This window comes from Oncorhynchus masou, chromosome 24 (assembly GCF_036934945.1).
Source record: "Oncorhynchus masou masou isolate Uvic2021 chromosome 24, UVic_Omas_1.1, whole genome shotgun sequence".
NCBI lineage: Eukaryota > Metazoa > Chordata > Actinopteri > Salmoniformes > Salmonidae > Oncorhynchus > Oncorhynchus masou.
Genome location: NC_088235.1, coordinates 54,127,875 through 54,141,002, shown reverse-complemented (window position 1 = coordinate 54,141,002; position 13,128 = coordinate 54,127,875). Strand labels below are relative to the sequence as shown.

At 44.4% G+C, this 13,128-nt stretch overlaps 1 pseudogene; it reads right to left on the bottom strand.

Annotated features, from left to right (window-relative positions):
* LOC135512332 (regulating synaptic membrane exocytosis protein 1-like) overlaps positions 1-13,128 on the bottom strand; it is a 68,120-nt pseudogene that overhangs the window by 30,126 nt on the left and 24,866 nt on the right.

Below are 13,128 nucleotides of genomic sequence, written 5' to 3'. Positions count from 1 at the left end.
CATTCCTTGTAAATCTATGAGGAAAAGTATGAATGTACAATTTGGAGAGAAAGGTGGGAAATTAAATTGGGCAATGGGCTAACCTATGCATGATCTCACCAGTGCCAAAGACAGACACAGACGACACTTGAAACCAAGCGTCACAGAGTTGCAATCCCAATCATAGTGCATCTATTAGGGTTCGGTGTCTTTTCCTCAAAGGTAAGAGTCTCTTATTCCTGACTTACCCAATGGGCCGGGACACCACTAGTTCCACTTGGGGTTCTGCTTGGGAATTGAGAATGATATTGTAAACTTCTTTCTGGGTTGCTCCTGGCAACATCTTGCCGTTCCACTGCAGAACCTCATCCCCTGAAAATACACAATGTCATTCTTCAAAACCGACACACACATACAAACATATTTACACATACATACACACACACACACACACTGTATGTACACACACATACACACACTTTGCATACCTGCTCGTAGGTGTCCCACGACGTCGGCCAGACTGCCCTTCTTGACTACAGTGATGAAGGCTCCCAGTCTGCCCGCCTCTGTGACCCTTCCCCCAACCACCTGAAGACATTCGTGTGCACATACACATACACACAGTCAAGTAACACAATAGCCAAACTAAAGACACACACACACACACACACACACACACACACACACACACACACACACACACACACACACACACACACACACACAGTCTAGCCAAAGTGTGATCGTGTCTGGTATGAGCTCCAACCTTCAGCCCCAGCAGTGCCCCGGCCTCTTTAGGCATAACGCTCCTCTTGCTCAGGGTGATTCGGCCGATTAGATGGTCACCCTCTTTGGATGGCTGCCATGTCACCGGATGCTGTGAACAATATACTGATTCAACCTAACAGCCTGGGAGCAACCACATTATACCTAACCCACTGTCTCTGTCTCTGTTTCTCTCTCACTCTCTCTCTCTCTCGATCGACAAGCACACACTATATAGAAATTCACACACACTTACAAACATAGACAGACACAAACACTCCCTCACTCAATCTCTCTCACTCACTCACTCACTCACTCACTCACTCACTCACTCACTCACTCACTCAAATAGATACAAAAAAAGAATCAGTCACTTACATGCCACACAGTGGGGTCCAGCGGGTAGCACTCCCAGTCCCCTACACGAGAAATGAGATCAACCAGTAGAAGTAGATGGAAGGAGACACACACACACACACACCCACACACACAAACACACACACACACACACACACACACACACACACACACACACACACACACACACACACACACACACACACACACACACACACACACGGAGAAAGACAGAGCCAGGAGAAGGTGTATACACAGCACATACCAGCTCAGCTGCCACTATACACAGCTGAGCCAGATCTGGACCTTCGTTAGATGATTGAATATTTTGTTTCGAGACATGACACTTTACCAGAATCTCCCAGGGCTTGACCCCATACTCCTCTTAGTGATTAGGAAAGAAAAAGAGTCTCCATGTGATGCATGTTTGTTGAGCTCTTTGTGAATATTGAGCAAACTTTCACTAGGACGTCTGGTTAAGGGAAATCAATTAACAGCCTTACTGCCATTGTCCTTACGTACATTGTGACGCACCTACGAACTGAAAGTATGTGCACACGCACTCAGAGAAAGGTTTGAATGCCTGAACACTCCTTCTGTGCTCAACCCATCTCGGACCGAGCTAAAAAAGGAAACATGGCTCGCTACTGCGCTGGTGTGTTTAGAACTAGTTTTGACAAATCCCCTCTTCTTCTCTCATATGATCGATTAGTCATTAGAGAGCTTCATCTGGTTTCAATCCAGGTTGGCATGTGGAACAAATGGCATTAAATCAAAGTGGACTGAAGCCCATTCGAAACAGTGCTGGGTTTACAATAGTATCTACTTTCTTCTGCTCGCAAATGTGATGTATCTAGGTGAGCTGTATGTAGCCTAAACATAACAGGCTCTGACTATAGTTAGAACTGTAGGACATGGTTAGAGCTAACATAAATAGCTAGGACATAGTTAGGTACAGTGGCATGGTTCGCTTCAAACTAAAAGTACATGGCTATGATACGGTAAGACCTGAAGTAAAGAGATAGGACATGGTTAGCATTTGCAGTAACATAGCTGAGACATGACGACGTTATAGAAGCATCCAGCCAAGTGTTTGTTCCCATGGCTCCAGGGCTGCAGCCTGTGTCCTAGCTCTGTCACGCAGGGTCACATGGGGGTAGGACAGGGTCAACCTATCCTGCCCGCCTGGGACTCTATCCCCTCAGGCCAAGCCATGGCCAGAATATCATACACACACAAGCGCACGCGCACAACTGCACACAAATACAAATACTCAGTGCAGTCACACACGCACAGACTCAACAACCAAAACACATCCACTGAGTAACTCAACAAAATGTGTTTGATCACGTAAAAAACAAGCTGAGCTTAAGTACACCCTATGTCGCAATATATTACATTATATACAGTACAAGAACATCTCCACATTTAGAGCTCATTAATCAAATGCCACTATCCCTCATCGAATAATCTCATAAGCACCTCCTATGATTACTTACCTGTGATAAAGTAGATGCAACCTCGAGTTTGGATTGTTACAATGAAGAGAGCAGACAGAGGCTGAGCAGCTCTCGCTAGCCGGTACTTTTTACAATCACTTCCCATGTGTGAGTGTGTTAAAACTGCGGTGAGCACGCACACACACACACACACACACACACACACACACACACACACACACACACACACACACACACACACACACACACACACACACACACACACACACACACACACACAATGAGTGAGCGCTTATTTAAAATTGTGCTCAGCATGTCTTGAAAACATCTTACCACACTCTCTTACCTCTTTCACTGCAGTGTGGGATGCATACAGTATTGGTAAGCTCTTTCACAGTATGGGATAAAGCTGGCCCTAGAAGCTGATCTGAAGTCAGGGGTTGTGTCTCTTCCTGGATATTTTATGGTTACGATTTGAGTGTACGCTGTACGCTGAAACTAGATCTGTGTCTATGGGAAACTTTTACACTGGAGCCTGTCTCACCTCTCTCACTGACACTCTCGATCTCTGCGTCCTCACAACTGCTGTACTCTGGCGTGGTACCTCCCTCTTCCTCTGAGCTGCTGACTGATGTCTGTCTCTTCCCAGCACCGCCACGTTTTGACTTGTAGGGCCGTGGCGGTGGCGGCCGCAGAGACTCTGACTGGTCCGAGCTGAGCGAATCGTTTCGCAACATGCTCTCAGCCTTTTCCCGTTTGGACCGGCGCAGGAGGGGGCCATGTTCGGGGACGGGGGCTGACCCAGGGGGTTCCCTGAGTTCTGAGGTCTGGAGATGTGGAGGGCCATGGTCCTGTGGCCCCCCAATACCCCCCTCCACCGTCCTCTGGCCCAGCATAGCCTCGGGCTGGACCCCAACACTCCCAACACCCTCAAACCCAATCTCAACCCCCCTGCCTCGCCCCAGGGGCTGTAGAGGGTGCCTGCCCCCCAGTGGCTCCCCTGGCTGGGGCTGGGCTAAATGTCGGGGGGCGTTTGGGTCTATTTGATAGCTCTCTCCTGTCCATTGGGTGTCCCCCGCTCCCACAGGGTCGTGTTCCAGAGAACGGCCTTTACTCAGCCGCCGGCCCTCCCTCCGCTCTCGCTCCCGCTGGTCCCGGTCCACAGACACCTGGGTGTGGAGTCTGGGATGACCCGGTCGACGCTCACCTCGACCTTTACTGTTCTGATCACCCGGCTTTCTCCTGGTGGGTGAGAGGAAGCGAGACAGAGGGAGAAATGATGAGGTGTATGTCAGTAGAGAGTAATGTTTAAGTAGGTGTACAGGTGAACCATGTGTGTGTTTGTGGCTGGGGCTTACGGCGGCTCGCTGCGTGAGCGGAGGTCCATTCCTGGTGCCAGTCCTGGGTCACCGGGGCAGTTGGCGTCATGGGGCCCCAGGGGGACCTGGGAGAGGGAACGGAGCTTCTCGTCACTGGGGTTCAGGCCACACATGGCCGGGTCACTGATGCCTGAGCCTAGACCTGGCTTCCCTGGACCTGAGAACCACTCCCCTGGCTTAGTGAGGATCTCCTGCTGTTTACGGCAGTTATTACACACCCACATCACCTGGAGGGAGAGGTTATAACACTGTTATTGCACACCCACATCACCTGGAGGGAGAGGTTATAACACTGTTATTGCACACCCACATCACCTGGAGGGAGAGGTTATAACACTGTTATTACACACCCACATCACCTGGAGGGAGAGGTTATAACACTGTTATTACACACCCACATCACCTGGAGGGAGAGGTTATAACACTGTTATTACACACCCACATCACCTGGAGGGAGAGGTTATAACACTGTTATTACACACCCACATCACCTGGAGAAGCACAAATACATCGAGTTATTATATGGCTGTTATACGGTTATCAACTGAAGGAAGAGGTTATAAGAGTTATTACACACACACACACACCACCTGGAGAAAGAGGTTATAACAAGGTTATTACACACACATGACCGGGAGGAAATACATACATACGGAGTTTGTTTGAGAATCTACATAATCTACATAGTTTAAAGCACAAGATGCTTTATTACTAGTTGGTTACTAACTTATGTGGTATATATTGTATTGAATATTACGGGAATACACAGCATTATTGTTTATTGTGAGTAGCTATTATTATCACAAGCAATTAAGATAAGCACTGAGCCAATTTGAACAGTGACAGACTAACTGTGAAATTCAGCATCACAGGAAAACAATGGTTTAGAGCAGACAAGGGGGAATCATGCACCCGAAGGAGTACACTGCTGCCAGTATAACAGTGTGGACGAGAGGGCTTTTATGATTAAAATAATAATATGGCATAACAATATGGCATCTATTCTAATAAACAGTTTGGCTTACATTCTCACAGCAAAACCACAGCTCTGACTTGGCTGATAGATACTTTATTGAGGAACAATGTACATACTATGACTGTGTTTATGTGGTTGTCTCACCTAGCTATCTTAATGTGAATGCACAAACTGTAAGTCACTCCAGATAAGAGTGTCTGCTAAATGACTAAAAAGTCAAATGCAAAACTATAAATACATCTTCTAAACCTGAAGGTGTAAAGGAACACACATACATTGATGCCTATTTCTGAGCTGAGTGTAGGGAAGAGGGTATGTAGAAAGACAATGAGAGAAGGAAAATAAGGGGAAAGAGGACCACATGACAGAGAAGGGGAGAGATGAGGGGAGGGAGGAGAGATGAGGGGAGGGAGGAGAGCGAGGGGAGAGAGGGAGACCCTTTACTCTGGCCACCAGGGTTATCATTATTCCATAAGCGTCCCGGATGGTTCCTTAAAGAGAACTAAAATAAAACACCCTGGCATATTCCACATTTTCCCTCTCTCTCCCCCTCTCTACTCCTCCAGATTGCTTTTGATTAATGCCGAGGAGAAAACAGCCTCACACCAACGCAGCTATATTTATCCTACCATCCGCCCAGTACCATCAGGGAAGAGGAAAGGCAGGCATGCACGCACACGCACACACACACACACACACACACACACACACACACACACACACACACACACACACACACACACACACACACACACACACACACACACACACACACAAACAGGAAAAAGCCAACAACTCCCCCAATGGAGCAGTGCTTTGCTGAAGATATTCACCAGCCCACCGATCCCCGCTGCCAGACCTAAGCAACCGATTCCTGCCAGCACCAAGCACTGATCTCCCGCCCTGCCTGCTGCTGCTCCATAGTGCCAGAACACACACACACACACACACACACACACACACACACACACACACACACTCACATACATACACACTACCTCTGACGAGGCAGCTCTCCAACAGAACGCACTCTCCATGAACGCACAGTCGCATATGCCTCCCGCCATCGCCATTGCTGCCGTCCTAGTTTATCACACGACAGCCAGCTTTGCTCGTCAGCTGTCGTGGCACTGACTCCCAGTTGAATGTCTGTGGGTGACACTTTCATAAGTCACCTGTCTTTAGTGCTTCCTGTCGTCGACATGATAAGAATGTACTATCAGCATTCATAACAGCTCACGACTACTTAGAACAGCTTAGATGTGTAAGTGCCTTTATGTTCTCCTCCAGCTCTCTCTCCCTCTCTGTCACTCTCTCATTTCAATTCAGAGGGCTCTATTGGCATGATAAACTTGTTTTCATTGCCAAAGCAAGTGAAATAGATAATAAACAAAAGTGAAATAAACAATTCAAAATGAACAGTAACATCACACTCGCAAACGTTCCAAAGGAATAGAGACATTTCAAATGTCAAAAGGCTATATACAGTGTTGTAAGGATGTGCAAATGGTTAATGTACGAAAGAGAAAATAAAAAAACATAAATATTGGTTGTATTTACAATGGTGTTTTTTTCTTCACTGGTTGCCCTTTTCTTGTGTCAACAGGTCATACATCCTTCTGCTGTGATGGCACACTTTGGTATTTCACCCAATAGATTAGATTACAGTTTATCAAAATTGGATTTGTGGGTCTGTGTAGTCTGAGGGAAATATGTGTCTCTAATCTGGTCATACATTTGGCAGGAGGTTAGAAAGTGCAGCTCAGTATCCACATTTTTGTGGGAAGTGTGCACATAGACCTGGCTCTCAAGAGAAGACAGGCCATCTACGGCGGCCTCTCTCAATAGCAAGGCTATGCTCTCTTACTTTCCATCTCTCTCTTACTTTCCATCTCTCCCTCTTGTTTTCCATCTTCTTTCAGTATAAACAACCTCTCCAATACCAAACAACGTGTTCCATTTCAAAACCCCAGTCAGACACAGCATGTGACACATAACATCTGACACCAAACACAGTTTTACTACTACTGACACACACACACACACACACACACACACACACACACACACACACACACACACACACACACACACACACACACACACACACACACACACACACACACACACACACACACACACACACACTAACCGAGTCAGACTCACAATGAATCTTTGCAGTACAGGATTAGAGATGCATTTGTGTGTGTGTGCGTGCGTGCATGCGTGTGTGTGTGTGTGTGTGTTATTTTCCCTTTTGTACTTTCTTATTTTGGAACTTTTGTGAGTGTAATGTTGACTGTTAATTTGTTTAGTTTATTTCACTTTTGTTTATTATCTACTTCACTTGCTTTGGCAATGTTAACATATGTTTCCAATGCCAATAAAGCCCTTAAATGTGAGAGAGAGAGAGAGAGAGAGAGAGAGAGAGAGAAGAGAGAGAGAGAGAGAGAGAGAGAGAGAGAGAGAGAGAGAGAGAGAAATACAAAATCCTGACCATCTAAATCCTAACACTCCGTTAGGCCAACATTGAAAATGCGACACCATTACAAATGAACAACATTTGAGAGGCAGAGTGCAGGACTCTAAGAACTTCTGTTTTTCCCATGGAAGCCACAGATAATCCAGAAGTAGTCCTGGTATTAGATCCCCTCTGATAGGAGGCCGCCAGTCGGATGGATGGAGTCACAGTCTGACAGATTGCAGCAAACACAAAGAGAGAGAGAGAGAGAGAGAGAGGGATTGGCTTCACCATAGATCACGTTTATTTTTTCGTGAGAATACATATTCCATTAGATTATTCAGTGGATGTGTTTTGGTTCTTCACTGCGTGCGTGGTGTGACTGCATTGTGTGTGTGTGTGTGTGTGTGTGTGTGTGTGTGTGTGTGTGTGTGTGTGTGTGTGTGTGTGTGTGTGTGTGTGTGTGTGTGTGTGTGTGTGTGAAATAACAATGAATAGTGCTGAAATCTTTCAGCTGCTATTGTATAGCTGCTGGTTCCTGGAGAGACTAACCCGCTGTGTAACCATAGTTACCACATGTTATAACATTCCACTGTGGGAATCCCCGTTCTCTGTCTTCAGGTGTGTGTCAACTAAAGGTCTCTGTCGTGGAACAGCAGAGTAGTGTTCTATGAAAGAGATTGCTCATTGAAAAACAACGCCACCAACTGGTGATGGACTCCGAAAATGAAGGTGCCGCTTTACATAAGGGACAATCACTCTGGATTCCCGGTTAGAGGCACAGTGACGATCAGGACACAGACTCAAGTTCAACCCTTTTATTGCCTCAGAAACACACATCTTCATGGTGTAGTTGAACGAATGGTTTATCATCCTCGACGCATTCACATCACACCAGGGAGGTTCAGAGTTCAGAATCCTTTGGCAGAAGAGAGCCGATGGAAATGTCCAGTTGCCGTAGAGTAGCCTACTCACTGGACCCCGGGATGGGATGGCCTAAAGTTCCTATTGGCTCAAGGCCAAGGTGGGCAAAGTCAAGGGGGATGATTGGCAGGTCAAGGATCCCATGAGAGGCCAGAGGTGTGAACTGTAAACAGACACTTCCCACCTCCAAGGCAGAGTATCCTTCCCACTGCAGCAGACTTGCAATAAATGTAAGCAACTCTAGTGCAGGGGAAGAGTTTTTTTAACACTTATACAGTAGTTACATGCATAGCTACAACATCCAGATACAAGCAGAAATGGAATAATCAAATTAACCTGTATTGTTTTTATTGCTCAGCATTTTCGATGGTAAAGGTTTCTCATGATCATGTGATGTCAACATGTGGGTTTTTTTCCTAGAATAATGATCCTTCAAAAAATCCAAGATTAGTGAAAGATGATTTCCAAGAGAGATGATAGAAACTTAAAGCCAAATACAGACTGGATTCCTAAAGGGGAGAGTAGGAAAAGAAAAGTACAACCTCTGGATGACTGGATTCATAGGGGTTGTGACGAAAGTCAAAGACAAATGGCTGACTGGTAAATGACTGGTTTCCACCTAGAGGGGTGTCTCAGACCCCCAAGGGGGTGGAGTCTCAGTGGCTAACTCATTATCACACAAATGATCAGCTACAACATTTGGCTGCATCATAATTAACATCCAATCTAGGAGTGAACACTGACATCAGAGCCTCTTGGTGGGGCTGTGGGGAACCGGGATGCAGGTTTCTAGCCCAGCACTAACACACCTGATTAATCAGCTACTCGCCAAGCCCTCAAATAGTTGAATCAGACATGTGCACGCCCTGGATTGAGAAACCCTGCTCTAGCCTTCCCAGCAGGCCCCTGCACCATCTATATGATGCACTGTGCTATAATGTAATGGGCTATGATCTTGTCTCCATTGACTAGTGCGAAGAGGACAGGCAAAATGACCATGAGTAGTGAGTCACTGCTGTCAGCGTCTCCTCACAGGTGAAATGGATGATGTATGGAGGTGGCAACATCAATGCACTACCCATAATTCAGCAGGCTATAAATCCTAGGTCAGGATGAAAGAGTGCCGCAAAGGAGATTAGTGTCCATTGGGGTTAATGAGGATGTATATCATCACACCCAGAAACCCTCCTCAGTCACACACACCCACGTGCACACACCTACGCAAGCACACACAAACACACGCGGAAAAACTTAATGTTACCCACCAAGACACATGCCCACATACACACAGAAAATACACACACTGTCACAGTAAATGAGGACCCCAATTATATCACACGCAGACCCATCCACACAGAAACAAAAAACACATACACACAGAACATACACACACTGTAACAGTAAATGAGGACCCCTATTATATCACATTCAGACCCATCCACATAGAAACACGAACACACACACACACACAGTCAATAGTGTAAATAATTTACTTTGAGTCCTCAATAGATCTATGAATGTGAGTGTGTGTAATATATAATCCATATAAATATATAATATATGGGACAGGTCTTTACTCACTCACACTGGGAGTGTGTTTATGTTTCATTGTGCCCTCACACACACACACACACACACACACACACACACACACACACACACACACACACACACACACACACACACACACACACACACACACACACACACACACACACGCTATCTCTTCAGTGCCCCTTTACTACTGTAATGCATTGGAGGAGAGTAAGTCTACTGTACTTCTGTCTCCACTAGATGTCTCTATGCTGCACTTGGGGAGGGGGAGGGGCACAACATTGTCCTTAGATAAGTGTGGAGGGGCTTTCACCCTCCTCGGTGGGCTGGTTCAATTTTTTTGTGTCCTTCAGGAAAGTATGAGTCTGCTTTCTCAACCAATCTGTTTGTTTAATTGATCAAATTGGGTTTCATTTGAATTTATCCAAAATATACAGGTCCTTTGAGGGTAATTTTATATAACGTGTGAAACATAGGCTTCATAAAATGTGATGTGTGTAGGGTAGGTAACGGCATGTGTTGTATCTGTATGTTTGAAACAAAAGTTGGATACTGAGAGATAGCTCTGTGTCATGTCCCAGTCAATGAGACATTTCCATGAGGTGAATGAACGGCAGAGCGGAGGGAGGCTGGAGACTGTGATCCATAGTAATCACGAGGCGCTGTTGATTTCAGGGGACTACTGATTTCTCAGCCACTACCAAATTGCTGCAGGGAGAGACATTGGGTACACACACACACTGAACGCTACCCCAAGAGAGTATCAAACAGTGATATGACTCTACGTTGCCGCGGTGATGAAATACTACTACAGTGCCTGAACATTTTTTTAAACAGTCTATTTTCTAGCCCAATCAACACATTCTAAAAACATAGCCTTGGATGTTACAATATGAAGGGAAGAGAAAGAGAGAGAACGGGAAGGGGAGAGAGCGCTTACTGTCTTGGAAGAGGAATCAGACATCGAAAACAGTGTTTCTGCGAGAAACACTTGGCTTCAGCACAAACACAGATTTTCACTGTTAGATCTGCCATTAGTGTAGACAATGAGCACTGCTTATCATTAGCCATGACACATATGTGACTCATTTCATGAAACTTGGCATACGCCGCGCGTCACTACTTCAAAGGACAGGCATTTGAATGTAAAAATAAGTAATGTTTTTTATCAAAATGTGTTTGTTTTTTTGGGGCAGAAATGCCTTCTGGAACATTTGATCTTTCAAGTGCATTAAAAACAAACTTGTATGCCATCTGTAAATATGAATAAAATTGTTAAATTACAAGCCCAGTTGGTTTAGCCACAGAAAAAGAAGGAACCTTCCCACGAGCTATGATTGGCTGACATAATGGATGGGCTGGATATGGCGAGAGTTGAGATTGGATTGGTCTGCCATGTAGCATCCTTCTGTCTATAACATGAGCTGCTCATCATGAATAACTGAAAAAGTGTTGCAAATGCGCTTCACTTCATGGAGTTTTGAAATCAGTGGAATGTGCCGTGGAAGCAGAGTATGATAGCTAAGCAGATTGAGAAAATTCTGCCGTTTGATTGCAAATATGCGGAGGGAGTCGAAAAGAAAACACACAGAAGGCTGTTTTATAAAACACATGTCTCCGGATTACATCTTCAAACTAAAGGCAACCATGACATCCGTGACAGAGAGGGAGAGGCATTCATCCATGTATATGATACAGTTAAGATCGTGTAGCTAGCTACATATTCAGATATTATATGTTTATAATTTTGTCAGAAAGACATTTTCATTTTGTTTTCAAGTTAAAGCATACTGTTAGCTAGCTAATGTTAGCTGGCTGGCTTGCTAGCTAACATTATGTGTATGATCTGTGTAGTAATATTATTCGTTTCTCAGAGCCATTTGCATTGCTAGTTATAGCCTAATTTTAGCTAACTAGCTAACATTGAACTTAGTTGGTTAGCTTTAGCTACATGCAGCTTCATGCAGTTTAGTAACTTTATAAGTTGGGATTATGGTTCATTGTTTAGCTAGCAAGCTACATGTCGAAACAAAAGACTCCACAATACGAGTAACCATTTCACTGTACCGTTTACACCTTCTGTATCCTGTGCATGTGACAAATAAACGTTGATTGTATTTGATATATTGTGTGTTTACTAGAGACAGTAATGTGAAAAACAACATGACCTGCACAAACGTCAAATTTAGGATATAACATTAAGCTAACAAGACAGTGTCCAAGTTTTAAAAAATTCCGGCAGAATACCCTGTTTTTCTTTTGTCACACTCACAACTAAGACATTTTCTGTAATTAGCTTGCCATTAACTGTAATAATGAATGCAAATTGGCTAAAGTTAAGACATTGTCAGCTACAGTATATGATATGGTCATTATTTGAACTGGCTAGCCAGTTAACTTAATGTTAGCTATCTAACTAACAAGCTACAAACTAACCAAAATATGGTTTAGAATGTTGCTTTTAGTTGCCTGGTTTGCTAGATTGACATATACTAAATACATTTTTAAACAGATGGGTTTATTGGTATTAAAATGCACCAGTTATGCTATTTTGGACCACCAGGCTGCTGATGTCATGAAGCCTGTCATTTTTGTGTTTATACTTTTTCATAATGACAATGACAAGTTTGATGTCAAATGTCAATAGAATGTTCATGATGTCACTGCGATAACTGTCTACAGACATGTCGATAGACGTAGTATAAAACAGCCTTTAGACTTGAAATCTTTGGTTGTTTAGTACACTACCGTACTCACTCTGTTTAGCACATGGCCTCACGTGTGAATCCTTAAAGAGATGGGCGGGGCTAAGGCTTAAGAGGGTGTGAACGACGCTGAGATGGTGTAGACAAAGAGAGCACTGCAATAGGCGTACCAAAACATTCAAGGGACATTTTCTCAAAAGTGGGATTTACAAGTTCATCAACTCTCAAAGCAGTATTACTTTCCCATTGTTCCTCAACGTTAGTGTATGACATACCATTTTCTAGCTCTGAGTCTCTGCTTTAATCCAATGTAAAAAATATTTTAAAAATCAATTTTTGCTACATAAGACCGAATCGTGCCTGGTCCGTCACATATGGGTTATGCAAACTACAGTATAAACAGTGGCCGCATACTTACTATAGGCCATACATAAAGGATTAGCAACGTGCATGCCCTGCCCACCTGAGGATCTGCTTTTTTCAGTATTCGATTTCCTGTGTTTGAGGGGTGCAAATTCAACATGTCACTTAAATCTTGCTGGATTGACTACATTCATTTGACTCCTGT